This window comes from Procambarus clarkii, chromosome 37 (assembly GCF_040958095.1).
Source record: "Procambarus clarkii isolate CNS0578487 chromosome 37, FALCON_Pclarkii_2.0, whole genome shotgun sequence".
In the NCBI taxonomy this organism is placed as follows: domain Eukaryota; kingdom Metazoa; phylum Arthropoda; class Malacostraca; order Decapoda; family Cambaridae; genus Procambarus; species Procambarus clarkii.
The window spans coordinates 35,878,126-35,899,061 of NC_091186.1; the positions used below are offsets into that span (position 1 = coordinate 35,878,126).

General features: G+C 49.5%; 1 protein-coding gene across 2 annotated transcripts in view; it reads right to left on the bottom strand.

The window, feature by feature from the left end:
- Positions 1–20,936, bottom strand: part of LOC138372105 (peptidyl-prolyl cis-trans isomerase-like) — a 461,493-nt gene that overhangs the window by 322,058 nt on the left and 118,499 nt on the right. The window contains exon 1 of one of the 2 annotated variants that reach the window (XM_069337388.1): positions 19,031–19,084. The exons of the other annotated variant lie outside the window; for it this stretch is intronic. The gene's annotated coding sequence lies outside the window, so the exon portion shown is untranslated. Of the gene's footprint in view, positions 1–19,030; positions 19,085–20,936 lie in introns of those variants that run through there. 2 annotated transcript variants of the gene reach the window in all.

Consider the following 20,936-nt stretch of genomic DNA (forward strand, 5'->3'; position numbering starts at 1 on the left):
GTAATTTCCCTTTCATTATTGTTCATTACATTGTCCTCTAACATTAAATTATATTTTGGCACTGTGGGATGTATACCACATAGACATGGTTTTGATACACATGCTGTATATATATATATATATATATATATATATATATATATATATATATATATATATATATATATATATATATATATATATATATATATATACTTTATATTGTATTCATGTATACTTATGTATAATAGCTGGCGGACAGACGTCTTGAAATCCTCCCTTAACCCCTCCTCCCCTCTCCCGCCAGTGTTACCATGTCTTGCCAATATGAATTCTTTGTTCACATATTTTTATATCATGATATAATCTTTAATGTACTGAATTATTGATATGTAGTATTATGTAAGGTTGTGTATTATAGTCTTTATTTTGTTGATATATGAATTAGAAGTTCTTGATGGAGATATGTCTGTATATGAGCTTGAGATATTTGAAAGAGAGGAGTCAGCTGACTCATAGAGGTGGAGATAGTGTCGCTCCCGGCCAGCATGGCTCTGGGCGGTCACTCTTTGATTTTCTCAGTCGAGCGCATGTGTTGCCGCTACGGTCCGGGTTTTGTGACCTTATTTGTGTCATTTGACTGCTGGGATATTTGTCATGTTGCAGTAATGTATACCATGGATCAGTTCTACCATTGTGCATCCTTTATACCAGGTGATAGGTGCTGTTATATATCTTAGTGAGGTGGGTACCTGAGGATCTTAAGTGATGCCATTGTGCTGTATATGATATTGATTCCTCATACCTCATTTGTTAATGGTTGTGACACCACCACCACCACCCTGTATTGGTATTAGCAGCATAATAGGCGCTAGTGTCCCACTGTGCCATGATAGAGCCTGGCGTCAGCTAGTGCTGATTGTATGCAGTTTTGAGACCTGTTGATGATCATGCCCAGCTTTGAGAAGCTGGATAAATCATTGAGTGCGAGTTTATAGATTGTATTATTTTTTTTTTGTTATGTTAATGCCCAGTAAACTGGAATATTTTTTGTTAGCCTTTCACTCCCCTAGACATTATTGATATTTGGCAAGTCTGTTTTCCATTGATCTCCACTGAAGCCTGACCAGGATTTTCACACAATTCCCCCATGCCTGATTTTGTGTCGTGGCCTGATTTTCTGGGGTGTGTGCGTGGGAATACCCACCACATAGGTTCGAATCCTCATCACGGCTCCTAAGGATTTTCTCACTAATTTGATTATTCCCATCCTGATTTGTATCTATATGTATTCGAGAAATAGTGATGGGCTTTAATTACTCTCGGTTCACTTCCACACCTGCAGAGGTAGGAAATAAACTCCCAAGTCAAAAATAGAACATTTAATACAAATAAATGACGATGGCAAATATTGATGTTAACTGAGGCTGGACCCACAACCCCTCAGTGTGCTCTTCTTGAACTCTCCTCAACACTCCCGTTACACCATGTCACAAATATGTTAATTATCTTATATCACACGTGACTGTCTCCTCTGTAACTGAGGTGAACCTTTGGCCAAAACTGTACATACAACTAATGTGCTTATGTGCTCAATATCTTCACCACATAACCTTCACTTCCTGGCCAAAAATAGTTACCAATAAATCAACATATGGTCAAACACTCCACATAATGGACAACAATAAATGGGTACACTAACTTACACATATATGTCTAATATTGGTAAGTCCCTTGACGATTGTTCATCAATAACATTCCCTGAGGTAATTAAGATCAGCCATTCTCGACACCAAGACAAAAGAATATTACATGCATGGAAAGGTACGAGCAGTTGGTCATAGGAGACACTGCTAACGACCCGTTGTTGAGTGCCTTAAACACTCCACTGGGATGTTGAGGCAATGTTTACACTGATGAGGGAGCCGGTCGGCCGAGCGGACAGCACACTGGACTTGTGATCCTGTGGTCCTGGGTTCGATCCCAGGCACCGGCGAGAAACATGGGCAAAGTTTCTTTCACCCTATGCTCCTGTTACCTAGCAGTAAAATAGGTACCTGGGTGTTAGTCAGCTGTCACGGGCTGCTTCCTGGGGGTGGAGGCCTGGTCGAGGACCGGGCCGCGGGGACACTAAAGCCCCGAAATCATCTCAAGATAACCTCAAGAAGATGCATCTGGCAGCGTGGCGCCTCCCTTCCTGGCTGAGACCCAGTAACAGTCTGGGCTTCACACTCTCCTCCAAATATATCAACCCAGCCTCTTGTTTACACACTTGCTTTTGTAACTGTGTGCACCTGTGTACTGCTGTGTAACTATGTGCACCTGTGTACTGCTGTGTAACTATGTGCACCTGTGTACTGCTGTGTAACTATGTGCACCTGTGTACTGCTGTGTAACTATGTGCACCTGTGTACTGCTGTGTAACTATGTGCACCTGTGTACTGCTGTGTAACTATGTGCACCTGTGTACTGCTGTGTAACTATGTGCACCTGTGTACTGCTGTGTAACTATGTGCACCTGTGTACTGCTATGTAACTATGTGCACCTGTGTACTGCTGTGTAACTATGTGCACCTGTGTACTGCTGTGTAACTATGTGCACCTGTGTACTGCTGTGTAACTATGTGCACCTGTGTACTGCTGTGTAACTATGTGCACCTGTGTACTGCTGTGTAACTATGTGCACCTGTGTACTGCTGTGTAACTATGTGCACCTGTGTACTGCTGTGTAACTATGTGCACCTGTGTACTGCTGTGTAACTATGTGCACCTGTGTACTGCTGTGTAACTATGTGCACCTGTGTACTGCTGTGTAACTATGTGCACCTGTGTACTGCTGTGTAACTATGTGCACCTGTGTACTACTGTGTAACTATGTGCACCTGTGTACTGCTGTGGGAGTGGACGGGGGTAGAGGGAAAGACCCGGCTTAAAAAAGGTGAAACGTATAGGAGTCAATATCTTCACTAGTTTATAATCACATCTCCACCATTCTAGTTCTCTTCACACAATGGGACTTTCCACCTGCAGAGTTCAGGACGGTCATCCCATGCAATTGGTGTTTGCCAGAGATGAAGTTATAATAATCTGACCCCATTAACACTCCTATATCTTTGATACGGTCGGATTTGTTTTATGGGTCAGCTAATTTGACTCGCTGCTGTTTTAAATGTTTAATTGTGATCCCTAGACCTGGTACATGTAGGTCAGATGGGATTGTGTCCACGACTATAGAGAATACAGGTCTGAGGTAACCACCCAAGGGAATGTAGGGTTTGACTACGTTGTAGGGTAGTTTATCCAACAGTTTATCCACTGTTGGATAAAAAACCAAGAATATTCAGGGTGACCTGCATTATTGGTTTGAATTCCATTTGTTCAGCTCTCTGTGTGACAAAGGTTTTCTGGGAACCCTCATAAAACAGCCCCTGACTAGTAGTTTCCTTTTCCCCTGAGGCAGAGTTAACATGGCTGTTGGTAGGGTTGCAGCAGTGTTGGTTTGGGTCAGCATAGCCCCTGTACTGCCTTCCACTTTACAGTCGTTGTCTGCTGCAGTAGTTTTGGGTTTATCGCCGGGTGACGATGGAGTTGGTCTCCTACCGTCACCCCTTCACATTCCAGCCCGTTGTTGACGTGAGGAGACTTGGTGGGCTGCTGTCAGAGTGTGATGCTCCATGGGACAGTCCTCTGCCATCTTCACTAATCATGCTGGATGCTATTTCTTCTTCCTCAGGTTTCGTTTTGCCTTCTCCCCATTTCTCCTTTCTAATTGTCATTTCCCGCCGACCTTTTGCCGTTCTTGATTATTATTACGAACATCTTCTGTTTTGACGCCCAGATGTTTGGGGAGGAACACTCTCACTCAAAGAACTGTGGCACCCGACGTTGCGAGGGAGGGGACACTTTTGATGTCAATCCTCGTTTGTGTTGCTAAACCCGATCTCGATGGACTGACGGTTCTTAAGGTGGTGATTGCGGGGTGTATACTCATGATGCACCCCTGGGGGAGGTCCCATCTTGTTGGGTATCCTATCCTCTAATTGTGGCTCCATGGTGGGTATGGGGGCTTATTCGTGAATGAAATTATTACCTGCGCATTTCTATGTCGCTGAATGATCCTCTTATAACTTCCCCAGGCTCGTGGGGTGGGCGACCAAGCCCCCCGAATCAGACTGTGTTGGAATACTGGGCTCTGTAGCCCTTGCTACATTGGGCCCAGACCAAGCTACTCCTTTGACTCTCCTGACTACCCCCCCCCCCCTCCGGTCACCTCCCACCTCAGTGATAAGGTTGAGTCCCAAGACCCCAGTGATGACCACCTCATCACCTGGAGTGGCTCCTTCTCTCATTGTGTCAACTGAGCCTCTTAACCCCCTCTTACTTGGGGTGCTTGGTGCCAACCCCCCCCCCCTCCCCTCACAACCACACTCGCACGATTCCTTCCAGTGCTAATATGTTCCACGCCTTGTTTGGTTATGCAACGTGGACTAAATACTTTGATCTCAACCATCTGGATTCTACACGGCCTGATGATTTCTCCTCCATAAACCACCCCGTTGATTCAGTGGATACCTCTGTTACTTTTAACCCCACCCGTACTGGTACAGGTGTCGAGGTGTTGAGAGGCATTTGGAAGGTCATTAATGTAGATGAGAAAGAGGAGAGGGCCAAGTATGCTGCCCTGGGGAACACCAGTGTTGATGGGTAGGGTGGGAGAAATGGAATTATGCACAGAAACATACTGGAGCCTGTCAGTAAGGTAAGACTGAAGGTATTGCAGGGAGTGACCTCTGACTCCATAATGATGTAATTTTGTAATTAAGACTAAAGCCTTACGTAGGTCCACAAATAACCCTACAGAGAACTCATTTTTATTAAGCGCTGCATGTATCAAGTTAATCATACTAATCAGTGCATCGTTAGTGTTTTTTTTTGGGGTCTGAAGCCATATTGGCAAGAGCTAAGTATATTGGATATGGTTAGATAAGAGTAAAGTTGCTTGTAGATTAGCTTTCAAATATTTTTGACAAGGTTGGCAGAATTGATATAGGTCTGTAATTGTTGACATCAGTGAGATCACCACATTTATTGACTGAGGTTACTCTCGCTTTTTTTTTTTTTTTTTTAGAATATCCAGAAAAGTTTGGAGTTCAAGTGATTTCTTGATGAGCAATGCATTGGCAGGAGCTAGAAATCTGGATTTTTTTTTGTAAATAAGAGTTGGTATCTCCTCAAGGGCACTAGACTTAGTTTTAATGGAAAGGATTATCTCAGTAACATCAGTGGAATTAGAAAAATTTAAATTAGAATTAACATCAGTGGAATTGAAAAAATACTGAATTAAATAAAGTCCATCTTTGGGTAACTGCTGAGAAATTCAACCTTAACATTGACAAAACTTTCTATATTTTGTTTGGTAATAAATCCTCAAATCAAATTAATTTAAGAATAAACAAAATCCATATTAGTAGCAAGGTAGATGGTAAATTACTTGGTGTCTTTATCGATAACAAGCTGAATTTCCAGGGACACATTCTAAATATAGCAAAAAAACCAGCGTTGAATGTAATGAAACGCCATTTTCTGGGTGAGTCCCGGAGGCTCCCCGGAGCTATCCCAGGCTGATATGCTAATGTCAGACTTTGGCATCAGTCATGTGTATGGAGTTCTTAGGCCTACCGGGGACCACGGCCAGAACCGGGCCCCCTCAGAGAGGCAAGGGGAGCAATGGCCTATAGAAGCCCCCGTGTAGTTGGAAGCATTCTATGTCTGCCATCGACCGGAACAGGCACCCAGAAAGGTAAGCGCCCCAAAACAAACCCCTATTCTGGTTAAAATTGCTACCTAAAACCGAACTAGTGGATAGAACTCCCCAACCGAAAACAAGCAAACTAGTGTGACGTCACACGCTGCTGCGCCGCTGTCTGCGCAGCTCCCCCCTCCCCGGGAGGGGGAAGGGGGAGCCCCAAACCCCCCGCGCCGGCTACCCACACCTCAGTTCTTGAGGCTGGATGTCAAAAACGCGAAAAACCGCCGACCGGAGGGAGGGAGGGATGCCGGGGAGCCTCCGGGACTCACCCAGAAAATGGCGTTTCATTACATTCAACGCTGGTTTTCTGGGGGGAGCCCCGTCGGCTCCCCAGAGCTAACTACCCACAGACAGAAAAAGAGGGACTTACCCGGGAGGCGGTCGTCGCTCACCCCTCAACTCGAAGCCGAGACAACTGGCTGCAACCGCCGACCCAAAGCAACACAGGCCCGACGAGGCCCAGGGACATTCACAAGGTAACGAGCAGCCAGGACCCTGTTCGACCGCCAAAATCCCCGCGCCCGAATATCAGACCAAGACATATTCCCAAAGACGGCAGCAAGAGCCGCGAACTTACGAACGTCATGGGCACGGGGATAGACCGCAGGCTGGCTGGACCTAATAACCCTGCGGACGACCTGAGAGACCCGAACCCGCGAACAGGGAAGAAGGGAAACCGGATCAACCCACAGCGCGTCCCCGGACACAGAAGCTGTGGCGCGCAAATAACGGCGAAGCGCCGCAACCGGACACAAAACATGATGCACCCCCGGCCTGACCAACCAAGCATCAACCACCCATGGACCCCTCCGGAACGCAGCAGTCTCATTCTTCGCCAGAAAAGAAGGAGACGGCTGCAAACGAACAAAACTATCACCACGACCAAAAGAGCAGAAACCCCTGCGCCGGAGGAGAGCATGAAGCTCCCCTACCCGACCCCTAGAGGCCAAAGCCAACAAGAAAAGTGCCTTGGAAAAACAATCCTGGACCGAAGGGGCCACAACGAAATGAGGAGATGAAAGGAAAGCGAGCACTCTGTCCAAAGACCAGGACGGCTCAGGCGACGCATGAGCAGGCCGGAGGTGAAACAATGCACGAGACAGCTTGCGAAACGGCGCAGACGTAACATCGATACCGAAAGCAAGCTGAAGCGGCTCCGCCAGCGCCGCACGATACAAAGCGACAGTGTTAGGCATAAGATGACGGTCCTGAAACAACCACGAGAGGAATGACAAGACCACCCGAACAGACAAGGAGCTAACACGACGAAGACGCAAAAAGAAACGGAAGGACCGCCAGGAAACTTCATACTGCCGCCGAGAAGAAGCCCTCAGGTGGGACACCAACAAGGAGGCCACCTGATCACCATAGAGATGATGATAGACTCGAGTCAAAAAAACCATACGCGAAGACTCGAGGAGAAGATCGAACCAGCTACGTGACGTACCGGCCCGATCTGCTGAAAGAGGCGGAGCCGCGGGAAAACCCCCGGGTTCGGACACCGAGCAACCAGCGCCTGAAACCAAGGCTGCGCCAGCCACCAAGGGGCCAGAAGGACAACTCTCCCCCGGTAAGTCTCTAAGCGAGTCAGGACCTGGAGCAACAGCCGAACCGGGGGAAAGAGGTACAGGAACCCCCACCTCGACCAGTCTAGCCGAAAGGCATCGACCCCGACGGCCTCGCAATTGGGGAAGGGCGCCGCATAAACGGGAAGACCACGCCGACGCGAAGAGGTCCACTTCGGGGCGCCCGAACGTCTGGCAAAGCCAACGGAAGGACTCGTCGTCGACCGTCCACTCCGTGGAGAGGGGAACGAAGCGAGACAGGGCGTCGGCCAAGACGTTGGACACGCCCCGTACGTGAACCGCCAGGAGAGCCAAACCCCGAGAACTCAGCAGACGAGTCACCCGAAGCGACCAACCCCAAAGAGACAAGGACCGCATCGAACCCCCGCGGTTCAGGCAATGAACCACCGGAGAGCAGTCCGAATGGAGCCGAATCGTCGATCCGCGGGCCACCCGAATCCTCCCCAGAGCAAACCACACCGCCGCGAACTCCCGCACCGTACTGTGAGCTCGACGGAAGGACGGATCCCAACGCCCCTGGCCGGCCTGGTGAGCACTGGTCACAAAACCCCAGCCGAGAGACGACGCATCCGTGTACACATCGAGCGAGGGCTCGGGTAGGCGCCAAGGCACTGAACCCCGAAAAACCCGAAGAGGAAGCCGGTGACGCAGCAACCGACGCAAGTCCCCCGGGGGTCGAACTCTGCGATCGCGAGAGAGGCGGAAGGGGGAACCCCGAAGGAACCAGAACAGCCGTCGAAGCCAAACCCGACCCGGCGGGTAGACCACCATCGCGAAGTTCAGGCTCCCGCACAGCCCCTCGAGCAACCGCCGGGTGACCCGAGGGCCCTCCAGAAACAGACAAAGGCGGGACCGCAGCCGCAGGAGAGACTCCGGAGGGAGAGACAAAGAGGCGGTTCGAGAGTCCCACACGAGACCCAGCCAAGTCCGAACCTGAGAGGGAACCAGATGGGACTTCCTCCAGTTCACCAAGAACCCGAACCCGGCGAGCTGGGAAAGAACCAAATCCCTGGCTAGCAAGCAAGCTGACTGGCTGGGAGCCCAAACCAGCCAGTCGTCGAGGTAGGCCAACACCCGAACACCTAGGAGACGCAAACGAGCCACCACAACCTGTGTAAGGCATGTGAACACGCGAGGTGCCAGGTTCAACCCGAACGGGAGACAACGAAAGCGGTAACTCAGACGCCCCACTACAAAACCGAGCCAGTCCCTGAACCGCGGATGAATCGGGACATGCCAATAAGCGTCCCGGAGGTCCAGGGACACCATCCAAGCTCCCGGCTCCAAGAGGAGCCGAACCTGAGACAGCGTAGTCATCCGAAAGGAGGGGCAATGAACCCAGGGGTTCAGACGGGACAAGTCCAGAATGAACCGCAGGTCCGCGCAGTCCCGTTTCGGAACCGGAAACAGACGGGAAACCCATCTGAGGGACGACGTCGTTTCGACGACGCCCAAGCGTACCCACTCCAAGACGACTCGACAGAGCGCAGGGGAAGAAGCCTGCCCTGCCAGCCCCGACCCCCCAAAGGGGGGAGGGGCCACCCAACGCCACCGCAGGCCGCGAGACACGACCCGAAAGGCCCACGAATCGTGGGACCAGGCGCGGGCGAACAGCGCAAGCCGCCCCCCCATCGCCCCGTCAAAGGGGCAAACTGCGAAAGGGCCGGCGACCCTTACGAGACCCAGAACCCCGCACAGCGCGAACACCGCGCCGACCAGACGAGGGAGGGTCCGCAGGAGGAGCCAACCCCAAACCTGACACCAGAGGCCTACCACGACGAGAGGAACCCCGAGCCCTGGCACGACCTTTCCGGGAAGACCCACCGCGGGCCCCCCGGAAAACTAACAAGTCCGACATCGGACGACAAGCCGCCGACGCAGCCTGAATAAACTGCGCCACGGCCGACTCCCCAAACAGGAGAGGACAAAAAGGTGAAGAACGCCTAAGAGCCAGAGCCCAAGCAGATTCCACGGAGGAACCCAGCACCGCCTGCCGACACGCGAGACGGGAAGCATAGAACAGGGAAACCGCATCCCGCAAAATCGGCGTGAACAGCTTCAACAAGGCAGCCGACGAACGCGCAGCCGAGGACAAGGTGCCGGACCCCGGGACAGACCCAAGCGTCCCCACATCCTCCACGAGCCAATCCGAAGACAGCTCCAGGAGGGAAAAGAACCGCAAGGCCGAACACAAAAGGCCCCGGGCGCGCAAGTCCTCCGCCACGAGCGCCGCCGAAAGGGAGGGAACCTGCACATGGAGCTGAATAACGCCCACATCGCGGGGAAGGGCAGGGGCAAACAAGCACTCATTCAGGTACTCAAGTTCACCCCCCAGGAAAACCTGAAGCACCGTGGAAGCTTTCCGCCACTCCAGCGTGCGGGAACGACAGAAGGAATGCCAGGAATCCAGACCAAACAAGGGGCAGTCTGCTAGCCAGGACGACTCCGGAACCTCGTAACGGAGCCAGAAAGGAAACGAAGTCCCAAACCTGAACGTGGACGGATCCATTTCCGAGGCATAATCCGGGTCACGCAGGAGGTAAGCTGCAAAGGCCGCTCGCACCACACCAGGTTGGATGCGATAAGCCGAAAACCTCCGGAAGGACGGAACCGACGTACCCGGGGGAACACGGAACCGAACCCGGGGAGGGGCCTACACCAAATCCAACTCGTACGCAGAGGGAGGAAAAGAAAACCCCACTCCTTGTAACAATAAGCCCCGCTCAGTGGGAAGAAAAACCCAGGCGGGGTCCAGCGGGGCCCAAGGCCCCCAAGTCAGCCCCTCCCCAGCCTCGAGGTCCGTCACCACAGGACCCGAGGCCGAGTCCTCTCCCCAAGCCCCGACCCCACAAGACAAGGACGGAGCAGCCGGAAAAGCTGGAGGAAGGGGGGGCCCACTGGTCAGACCCTGAAGCTTCGGCCGGGAGACAAGACTCGAATGCCTCTGCCGCCCCCCCGGAAGGGGCAACCCCCGAAGCTGCCCGAGTCTCGAGATCAAGTAACCCCTGCTCCGACCCCGAAACCCTCAGACGCTTCGGGGCCGGAAGCAGGGGCGGGGGACCAGAACGAACAGAAACTTCTAAAGCTGAACCCCAGGGACGTGTACACTCACGGGGACCTAGCAGGGGGCGCCACCGAGGAGAACAGTGGAAGGGCAAAAACAAACTGAATAAAATGACAGAACCCCCCACCAGGCAAAAACAAAAAGAAAAACAAAACCCCGCAAGAGGACAGCGAACCCCAAGGAACAGAGCCGGCCGCGATGTCGGGAAATACAAGCTGAGCAGCACCCTGCGCCCCTACCAGTGCAAACTGCCTCTTACCTGCCGGTAACAAGGGAGAACAGAACACCCAAGAGCCCAACAGGCGGCCGAAAAACCGAAAGGTAAAACGGACCAGCAGAGGCAGACCCCGAGGAGCCTGTGGAAGGTGGCCCCAAGCCCCAAGGGCAGTACTTACAGGACACCTAGGGAAGGCAGCCCTAGGCGCATGCAGCCCGAGTACTGAAGATAACTCCTGGCTCTCGCACCCACAAAACTAACACCACACGCAAAGCACAGTGCAGTAGCGACACCGGAGCCAGAGCACACGACCATCGCCTATAGCATCAGCCTCAAGAACTGAGGTGTGGGTAGCCGGTGCGGGGGGTCTGGGGCTCCCCCTTCCCCCTCCCGGGGAGGGGGGAGCTGCGCAGACAGCGGCGCGGCAGCGTGTGACGTCACACTAGTTTGCTTGTTTTCGGTTGGGGAGTTCTATCCACTAGTTCGGTTTTAGGTAGCAATTTTAACCAGAATAGGGGTTTGTTTTGGGGCGCTTACCTTTCTGGGTGCCTGTTCCGGTCGATGGCAGACATAGAATGCTTCCAACTACACGGGGGCTTCTATAGGCCATTGCTCCCCTTGCCTCTCTGAGGGGGCCCGGTTCTGGCCGTGGTCCCCGGTAGGCCTAAGAACTCCATACACATGACTGATGCCAAAGTCTGACATTAGCATATCAGCCTGGGATAGCTCCGGGGAGCCGACGGGGCTCCCCCTAGAAAAAGTTCCTAAAACTGTTGGCATTCTTGCTAAGAGCAGATATTATGTACCTCGCCCTGCCCTGGCGATGCTCTATTACTCTCTCGTCTATCCTTATCTCAAATATGGTATTTGTGCAACCTATCCTCCGCATTGACAGTACAATTTGATACTAAGTGTGATAAGTACATTTCCTTACTGTCATACATAGTACATAATAGCACTTATGGGGCTGTTACACTTACCTCCCCATTTAATCTCCTCGTTTTCAGTTAAAACACTTAGAATTTTGGAAAGATGTTTTCAGGTTAAAGTTGCTGTACACAAGTTTTAAATATTAGGAATTTCTTTTTCAGTTATAATAAACAATTGAGATATTATACAAAATTTGAGAATACCCTGAGTTACTTTATAATTTAATAATATATTTTAGTTTCGTTTTATTAGTTTTATAAAACTGTAATATCAATATAGCTATAGGTTAAGCACTAATTGTAATTAAGAAGCAATAAAATGCTTATCGTCAAACACTAAGATGGTTAGGTGAGGTCGTGGTTTTCTATTCAGCTTTTTAGGTAAACTCAAATATTCACAATATATTTGACAGTACGATTTAATACTAAGTGAAAATAAGTAATATCTTCTTTTTCAAGAATTTTCAAAGAATTACTCATCATTTTTATCTAAAATAATTAGAAGAGCCAAAATTAAATACTACAAAGATAAATTTACCCACACAAAGGCCAACATTAAGAAAACATGAAGTACAATTTCACAAATATTGGGATCAAAGAAGATTTTAAATAACAAACCAATAATACTGTGAAAAATCGATGGTCTGCTTTCAGCCTCTGATACTGCTTTTGAGTTTAATAGGTTCTTCTCTTCCATTGGGTCATCCCTTGTAAATGATATTCCATCTTCCAGTAGTAATATTCAGGACTATCTTACAGATAACTGTCCACAGTTTCAGTACCTAATGCCTACTAATTCCACCGATGTTACTGACATAATCCTTTCCCTTAAAACCAAGTCTAGTACCCTTGAGGAGATACCAACTCTTATTTACAAAAAAGCCTCCAGATCTTTAGCTCCTGCCATTGCATTGCTCTTCAGCAAGTCACTGGAACTCCAAACCTTTCCAGATATTAAAAAAAAAAAAAGCGAGAGTAAACCCTGTCCACAAATGTGGTGATCCCACTGATGTCAACAACTTCAGACCGATATCAATTCTGCCAAACTTGTCAAAAATATTTGAAAAACAAATCTACAAGCAGCTTTACTCTTATCTAGCCAAACTCAATATACTTAGCTCTTGTCAATATGGCTTCAGATCCCCCAAAAGCACTAATGATGCACTTATTAGTATGATTAACTTGATACATGCAGATCTTGGTAAAAATGAGTTCCCTGTTGGGTTATTTGTGGACCTGCGTAAGGCTTTTGACACTGTCAACCATCAAAACCTTCTTCTTAAATTACAACATTAAGGAGTCAGAGGTCACTCCCTGCAATACCTTAAGTCTTACCTTACTTACTGGCTCCAGTATGTTTCTGTGAATAATTCAATTTCTCCCAACCTACCCATCAACATTGGTGTTCCCCAGGGCAGCATACTTGACCCTCTCCTCCTTCTCATCTACATTAATGACCTTCCAAATGCCTCCAAACATCTCAAACCAATTCTATTTGCTGACGACACGACCTTCATATACTCCAGTCCTGACCCCTCTTGCTCTAAATGTCACAGTGAATACTGAACTAAATAAAGTCCATCACTGGCTAACTGCCAACAAACTCACCCTCAATATTGACAAAACTTTTTATATTTTGTTTGGCAATAAATCCTCAAATCAAATAAATCTCAGGATAAACAATTTGTAACAAAGTAGGTGGCAAATTCCTTGGCTGGTTGATGGGTACTGGTTGATACCTGGTTGATGGGGTTCTGGGAATTCTTGTACTCCCCAATCCCGGTCCGAGGCCAGACTTGACTTGTGAGAGTTTGGGCCCCCAGGCCCACATACCCACCACAGCCCGGTTGGTCCGGCACTCCTTGAAGGCAACATTCTAGTTTCCTCTTGAAGATGTCTACGGTTGTTCCTCTAGTATTTCTGATGCTCACTGATAGGACGTTGAACAACCGTGGACCTCTGATGTTCATACAGTGTTCTCTGATTGTGCCCATGGCACCTCTGCTCTTCACTGGTTCTATTCTGCATTTTCTTCCATGTCGTTCACTCCAGTACGTTGTTATTTTACTGTGCAGATTTGGGATCTGTCCCTCCACTATTTTCCATGTGTATATAGGGACCACGCCTAGGGCAAGCAAGCCCCTGAGAGCCATGGCCAGATGGGCGACACCACCAGCTGTGGCGCCGCCCGCCCTCGGGCGTTAAGGGGCCCGCACGTGCATGCCTCGTGGCCCAGGTGCCCATTAGGGCTAGGGGCGAAGCAGTGCCCCCAGGGGCCATGCCTAGGGCAAGCACGCCACTGAGCCTGGCCACGCGGGCGCCACCACCAGATGTGGCGCCGCCCGCCCTCGTGCAGTAGGGAGACGCATACGTGCATAGCACGGCACGCACGCCCGGGCACGGCACTGAGAGCGGGAAGGGACCACGCCGTGCAGCCCGCACGTCTAGATCCCTAGAGGGGCATATAAACCTGGGAGGCAGCTAGCTACTTCGTCTCAACACGCACGACCAGGGACAGGCGCTGGGCACACGCCGAACACTGGGGACATCCCTAACTAAAACAGGGCGCCCCACACGCGGGCGTGGTGGGGAAACACGGGCAGGACTGTACCTTAGGATAATGGAGATGGGCCAGCTGTTCCGTAACGCCTATGGCTAACAACGAAAACTTCACTCAATCAGGAGTCCAGTGTGGGCCGCCCTTGTAGGCAACAAGGGGTGGCGTGGAAGGCTAAGTCGAAGGTGAGTAGTCTTCTGAGGTACTGGCGTCGTAGTCCACGTGTAACGGATGGCTGCGGAGCGTTTTGTAGTGTATCAGGCGAGGAGGAGGCGAACAAGAGGTCGCCGAGTCCGCCGAGTTAAATACCCCGCTCGATGCGGGCGCAACTTAGTCGGTTAGACACAAATTCATGGTAATACGCTTTCTTCCCACAGAAACTTCACCGCTTTGGGAAGCAGTGACTATTTGTTCATAACCGCTAATCAGCGAAAGTTCTTCACCGATTGCTTTGAAATTTTCACACAACGTTCCAATTGCATCCGAGCAGGTTTTTATATACATATTATATAGATGTCACGTCTGTAACGGTAAAAAAAAAAACATGCTTTTTCTGAAAAACTGTGTTTTTCATGTGAGGGAAATCTTCGAAACCTCTTTACCGATTGCTTTGAAATTTTGACAGAACGTTGCATTCGAATAGGCGCGTCTTTTTATATATCTACTATATACATGCCTCACCTGTGACAGGAAAAAACATGTTTTTTTTTAACCCTTAAATGGCGCATGGCTATATACTGATTGACACCCACAGGCTCAATAAAAAAAAAAAAAAATTCTTCCTAACCTGTTAAGTAGTGTTCCCTGATCATGGGAAAAATAAAAAAAAATTCAATTGTACTTACCGGCGATGTAATTGAGCCGAGAAGATGGATGATGACCTCACAGTTTGCATGTTCGTTCATGCACTGTGCATCCTGGAGGCGTCGCAAGCGGTCTTCAAGCAGCCACAGTTGCCACGAATTTATTTTCGCGTCATTATTTACAGTGTTTACGCGTGTATTCTTTGCAATATTAGTCACTAATCATGTTGCACATAATGTCACTTGACAGTTATTGTCAATATATGTTGCACACATCGAGTATATACATGCGCACACAAACGTTTTCCATACGGCATTATATTATGTACAGTAATCACAATGTTCATTATTTTATATGTACACACAAGCACGCACTATGTACAGGTTTTTGCACTATTATTGCACATTTAGAAATCTTGGAGTGAGTGGTAGACGTTGAAGCAGTCGACAGCACACAATGCAACTCCACACCCTTCACACCATGTTTGCACCATTTTACGTTTTTGCTCTCTTCGTTTTGTTGTTTTACATACTACGCATACACGTTGGCCTATTGCACGCTTTCCAGCTGGTGGCAAATGTTTTAGTCTGTGTTGCTGAATGGCCTCCATGTGAGCAAGCCTGGGTGTTGCAGCATGCTGCAACACTGGGTTCATGGTTGGTCTTTGCATGGCAGGGACTTCTTGACCAAACTTTGCTAATAACTGTGTTGCAAGTGTAAAAGCAAACGCACAGAAACTAGGTTTACGTCCAGTTTTCACCAGATACATATTATAGCAGGTCAACTTGCTCATGTCAACATGATGCAAAAACACTTTTTTCGTCAATTTCAATGTTTTCCGCACACACTCGATAGTGCCAACCATCATGTTAGCCTTATCAATCAAACGCATGTTGATATTACAGTATAGTCAAGAACACAATCTGGCTTATATACTGGTTCTCTCGTTACACAGTTCACCGTGCCACTGTTCACCATTGTACCCTCATAAACGGTTGTCAGCAGGTTCACTTCTCTCTTGTCTTTCCACCGAACCGAGAGTATTTGATCACATTTCCGTAGCTGGCATTCACCAACTGCAAGTCTACCGTCAAACACTGGCATTTCCCTCCTTCGTGCCTTGACTGTGCCAACCAATCCAGTTCTATTTTCAACCAAAAACTTAAGTTAGCAATGGACTTGTATAGTAATTATCTGTGTATAAGATGTGGCCCTTGTTCATCCATGGTGCCATCAGTGACTTTCACCACACTACCCGAGAAACCATATTCGTCGTTACCGGGAATGTCTACATCGCTAGCTGAATACAGAATCATGTGTAACACGTATCCTGTTTCACAGTCACACAGTACAAACAATTTCAATCCAAATCTGTTTCGTTTGGAGGGAATATACTGCTTGACTGAAACATATACTCTGAAAAGCACAAAAGATTCGTCAATCACCAGCTTCTGTGCTGGTACGTAAAAATCTCTGAACTTATCAATCACTTCATTCATATAGTGCATCACTCGCCAAAGTCTATCATCCTGTCCGGTCCTCATTACTTGCAAAATGCAGACACCTGAGGAGTATCTGAAACCTATCTCGGGATATATATTTCCCTAAGAAAGGTGTTGAAATAGTCAGATCTTTGCTCCAGTAATCTGTGATAGCGTGTTTGACAGTGCTTCATTAACATACATATTGCTAAAAACACATACATTTCACCTACATTGGTGGTTTTCCAATGTTGCAATCGTGAAAATTCTGTTATCTCTCTTCTAATGAGATGAGCCACATGAAGGTTCGTTTGGTGTACAATATATTCCATGAGCGGCTCATCATAGAATGCTGTAAAATAAAATAGGATATGAGTGTAAAATTCACTCATATCCTCTCCATTATCAGGGAAAAGCTCGGTAATCCCATCTTTATTGTCAAAGGCAGGAATTCGAGGAATAAAACCAGCACCATCACTCCACACTAGTACACCTGGTGTCCTGCGAGACGCAACAGGGGCACGACGGCGAGGAAGTGATGTACACAGTGGACCAGGAGCTGAAGTCCGTCTACGCACAGTACGGCCGCTACGTGCACATAAGGTGGAAGCACGTGAACATCACCACACTACACAGTACCCCATAAAAGGTTGATGCATAAGCTGGAGAAACAGGCAGGAGTAACTGGTAGGGCGCTCCAGTGGATAAGGGAGTACCTAAACAATAGGAAGCAGAGAGTTACAGTGAGGGGCGAGACCTCAGACTGGCGTGAAGTCACCAGTGGAGTCCCACAGGGCTCTGTACTTGGACCTATCCTGTTTCTGATATACGTAAATGATCTCCCAGAGGGTATAGACTCATTCCTCTCAATGTTTGCTGACGACGCCAAAATTATGAGAAGGATTAAGACAGAGCAGGACAGCTTGAGGCTTCAAGAAGACCTGGACAAGCTGCAGGAATGGTCGAACAAATGGCTGTTAGAGTTTAACCCAAGCAAATGTAATGTAATGAAGATAGGGGTAGGAAGCAGGAGACCAGATACAAGGTACCATTTGGGAGATGAAATACTTCAAGAGTAAGAAAGAGAGAAAGACCTGGGGGTTGATATCACACCAGACCTGTCCCCTGAAGCTCATATCAAGAGGATAACATCAGCAGCATATGCCAGGTTGGCTAACATAAGAACGGCCTTTAGAAACTTGTGTAAGGAATCTTTCAGAACATTATATACCACATATGTCAGACCAATCCTGGAGTATGCGGCTCCAGCATGGAGTCCATATCTAGTCAAGCATAAGACTAAAATGGAAAAGTTTCAAAGATTTGCCACCAGACTAGTACCCGAGCCGAGAGGTATGAGCTACGAGGAGAGACTACGGGAATTAAACCTCACTTCGTTGGAAGACAGAAGAGTTAGGGGGGACATGGTCACCACATTCAAGATTCTCAAGGGAATCGACAGGGTTGATAAAGACAGGCTGTTTAACACAAGGGGCACACGCACTAGGGGACACAGGTGGAAACTGAGTGCCCAAATGAGCCACAGATATATTAGAAAGAACTTTTATAGTGTCAGAGTGGTTGACAAATGGAATGCATTAGGAAGTGATGTGGTGGAGGCTGACTCCATACACAGTTTCAAGTGTAGATATGATAGAGCCCAATAGGCTCAGGAACCTGTACACCTGTTGATTGACAGTTGAGAGGCGGGACGAAAGAGCCAGAGCTCAACCCCCGCAAGCACAACTAGGTGAGTACACTACCCGAGAAATCACCATCACTACACTACTCTTGGTGCCTCATGTTGTTCCATGCGGTGGCGCTTGGCTGGGCGAGACGCTGCTGACGCGACAAATTCTCGCCCAGTAACACCACTGGTACTGGCACCAGGCTCGGTAACACTATGTTCTGATTCCACTTCACTAAAACCAGAAAAAGAGTCACCTTCCTCTGACTCGTCACCGAAAATATCCTGAGACTCTAAATAAGCACATGAACTGTGTGGTCGAGGGTGAATTGGAGTAGACACTGGGCGAGGCGGCATGGGTGAGCGTATAGGCCTCGCCATGGGAGGCGGCTGTATCTCATTTTCACTGTCCGTGCTACTATCATCGGTCAATTGTGTGTAGTCTTTATCAATGTCAGTCATCAAAATCACTTTCCTCACCATCAGAAAATAATTCACTGGTTATTTGCTCTTGGGCGAGTGATTGCGTGGTGCGCGCCCGGGAAGCGTTCGGCCGTGCGCTCGACATGGTGGCTGCTGGGTAACTGATGCCTCCCACGCGATGGTAGCGTGAGCTGGAATTTTTTTACAAAATGGCGTCTGTTTACTATAGCCCCTAAGCAGCATATGGGAGCCCGCTCTACCCCGCGGGCCTTTTAAATCTTGAGCGGTACTCCAATGTATCATATGATGTAAAGCACAAGTTACTGCAAGTCACTCAACCCATCATATGATGTGTTGCGCACTTAAAGGGTTAATACACTCAGCATCACTAGTTAATGACAACATAATAAATATACTTACCATCACTAGTTAATGACAATATCATGATACACACACACACACTGGCAGTACAGTAAGAATAAAATTGTCCTTACCATCATTAATGGGCAGAAGTTGTGTTTGCTATCGTCCTGGGAAGCTGACCAGAGATGGAAGCAGTATTACCTATTAAGGCAAAATAAAACAAATTTAAGGTTCCTATGACTAAATTTTTCCCACCAAACCATAGTAAATTTTTAGAAAAATTTAATAATTTTTTTTAGGTATTGTGCTTTGAGCAAAAGTAAGGAGGGTAGGCAGGAGTAAGGAGGGTGGGCAGGAGTAAGGAGGGTGGGCAGGAGTAAGGAGGGTGGGCAGGAGTAAGGAGGGTGGGCAGGAGTAAGGAGGGTGGGCAGGAGTAAGGAGGGTGGGAAAGAGTAAGGAGGGTGGGCAGGAGTAAGGAGGGTGGGCAGGAGTAAGGAGGGTGGGCAGGAGTAAGGAGGGTGGGGCAGGAGTAAGGAGGGTGGGCAGGAGTAAGGAGGGTGGGAAAGAGTAAGGAGGGTGGGCAGGAGTATGGAGGGTGGGCAGGAGTAAGGAGGGTGGGCAGGAGTAAGGAGGGTGGGAAAGAGTAAGGAGGGTGGGCAGGAGTAAGGAGGGTGGCCAGGAGTAAGGAGGGTGGGCAGGAGTAAGGAGGGTGGGCAGGAGTATGGAGGGTGGGCAGGAGTAAGGAGGGTGGGCAGGAGTAAGGAGGGTGGGCAGGAGTATGGAGGGTGGGCAGGAGTAAGGAGGGTGGGCAGGAGTAAGGAGGGTGGGAAAGAGTAAGGAGGGTGGGCAGGAGTAAGGAGGGTGGGCAGGAGTAAGGAGGGTGGGCAGGAGTAAGGAGGGTGGGGCAGGAGTATGGAGGGTGGGCAGGAGTAAGGAGGGTGGGCAGAAGTAAGGAGGGTGGGCAGGAATAAGGAGGGTGGGCAGGAGTAAGGAGGGTGGGCAGGAGTAAGGAGGGTAGGCAGGAGTAAGGAGGGTGGGCAGGAGTAAGGAGGGTGGGCAGGAGTAAGGAGGGTGGGGCAGGAGTAAGGAGGGTGGGCAGGAGTAAGGAGGGTGGGCCGGAGAAAGGAGGGTGGGCAGGAGTAAGGAGGTTGGGCAGGAGTAAGGAGGGTGGGCAGGAGTAAGGAGGGTGGGAAAGAGTAAGGAGGGTGGGCCGGAGAAAGGAGGGTGGGCAGGAGTAAGGAGGGCGGGAAAGAGTAAGGAGGGTGGGCCGGAGAAAGGAGGGTGGGCAGGAGTAAGGAGGGTGGGCCGGAGAAAGGAGGATGGGCAGGAGTAAGGAGGGTGGGCAGGAGTAAGGAGGGTGGGCAGGAGTAAGGAGGGTGGGCAAGAGTAAGGAGGGTGGGAAAGAGTAAGGAGGGTGGGCAGGAGTAAGGAGTGTGGGCAGGAGAAAGGAGGGTGGGCAGGAGTAAGGAGGGTGGGCAGGAGTAAGGAGGGTGGGCAGGAGTAAGGAGGGTGGGAAAGAGTAAGGAGGGTGGGCAGGAGTAAGGAGGGTGGGCAGGAGAAAGGAAGGTGGGCAGGAGTAAGGAGGGTGGGCAGGAGAAAGGAGGGTGGGCAGGAGTATGGAGGGTGGGCAGGAGTAAGGAGGGTGGGGCAGGAGTAAGGAGGGTGGGCAGGAGTAAGGAGGGTGGGAAAGAGTAAGGAGGGTGGGCAGGAGTAAGGAGGGTGGGCAGGAGTAAGGAGGGTGGGCAGGAGTAAGGAGGGTGGGCAGGAGTAAGGAGGGTGGGCAGGAGTAAGGAGGGTGGGAAAGAGTAAGGAGGGTGGGCAGGAGTAAGGAGGGTGGGCAGGAGTAAGGAGGGTGGGCAGGAGAAAGGAGGGTGGGCAGGAGTAAGGAGGGTGGGCAGGAGTAAGGAGGGTGGGAAAGAGTAAGGAGGGTGGGCAGGAGTAAGGAGGGTGGGCAGGAGAAAGGAGGGTGGGCAGGAGTAAGGAGGGTGGGCAGGAGTAAGGAGGGTGGGGCAGGAGTAAGGAGGGTGGGCAGGAGTA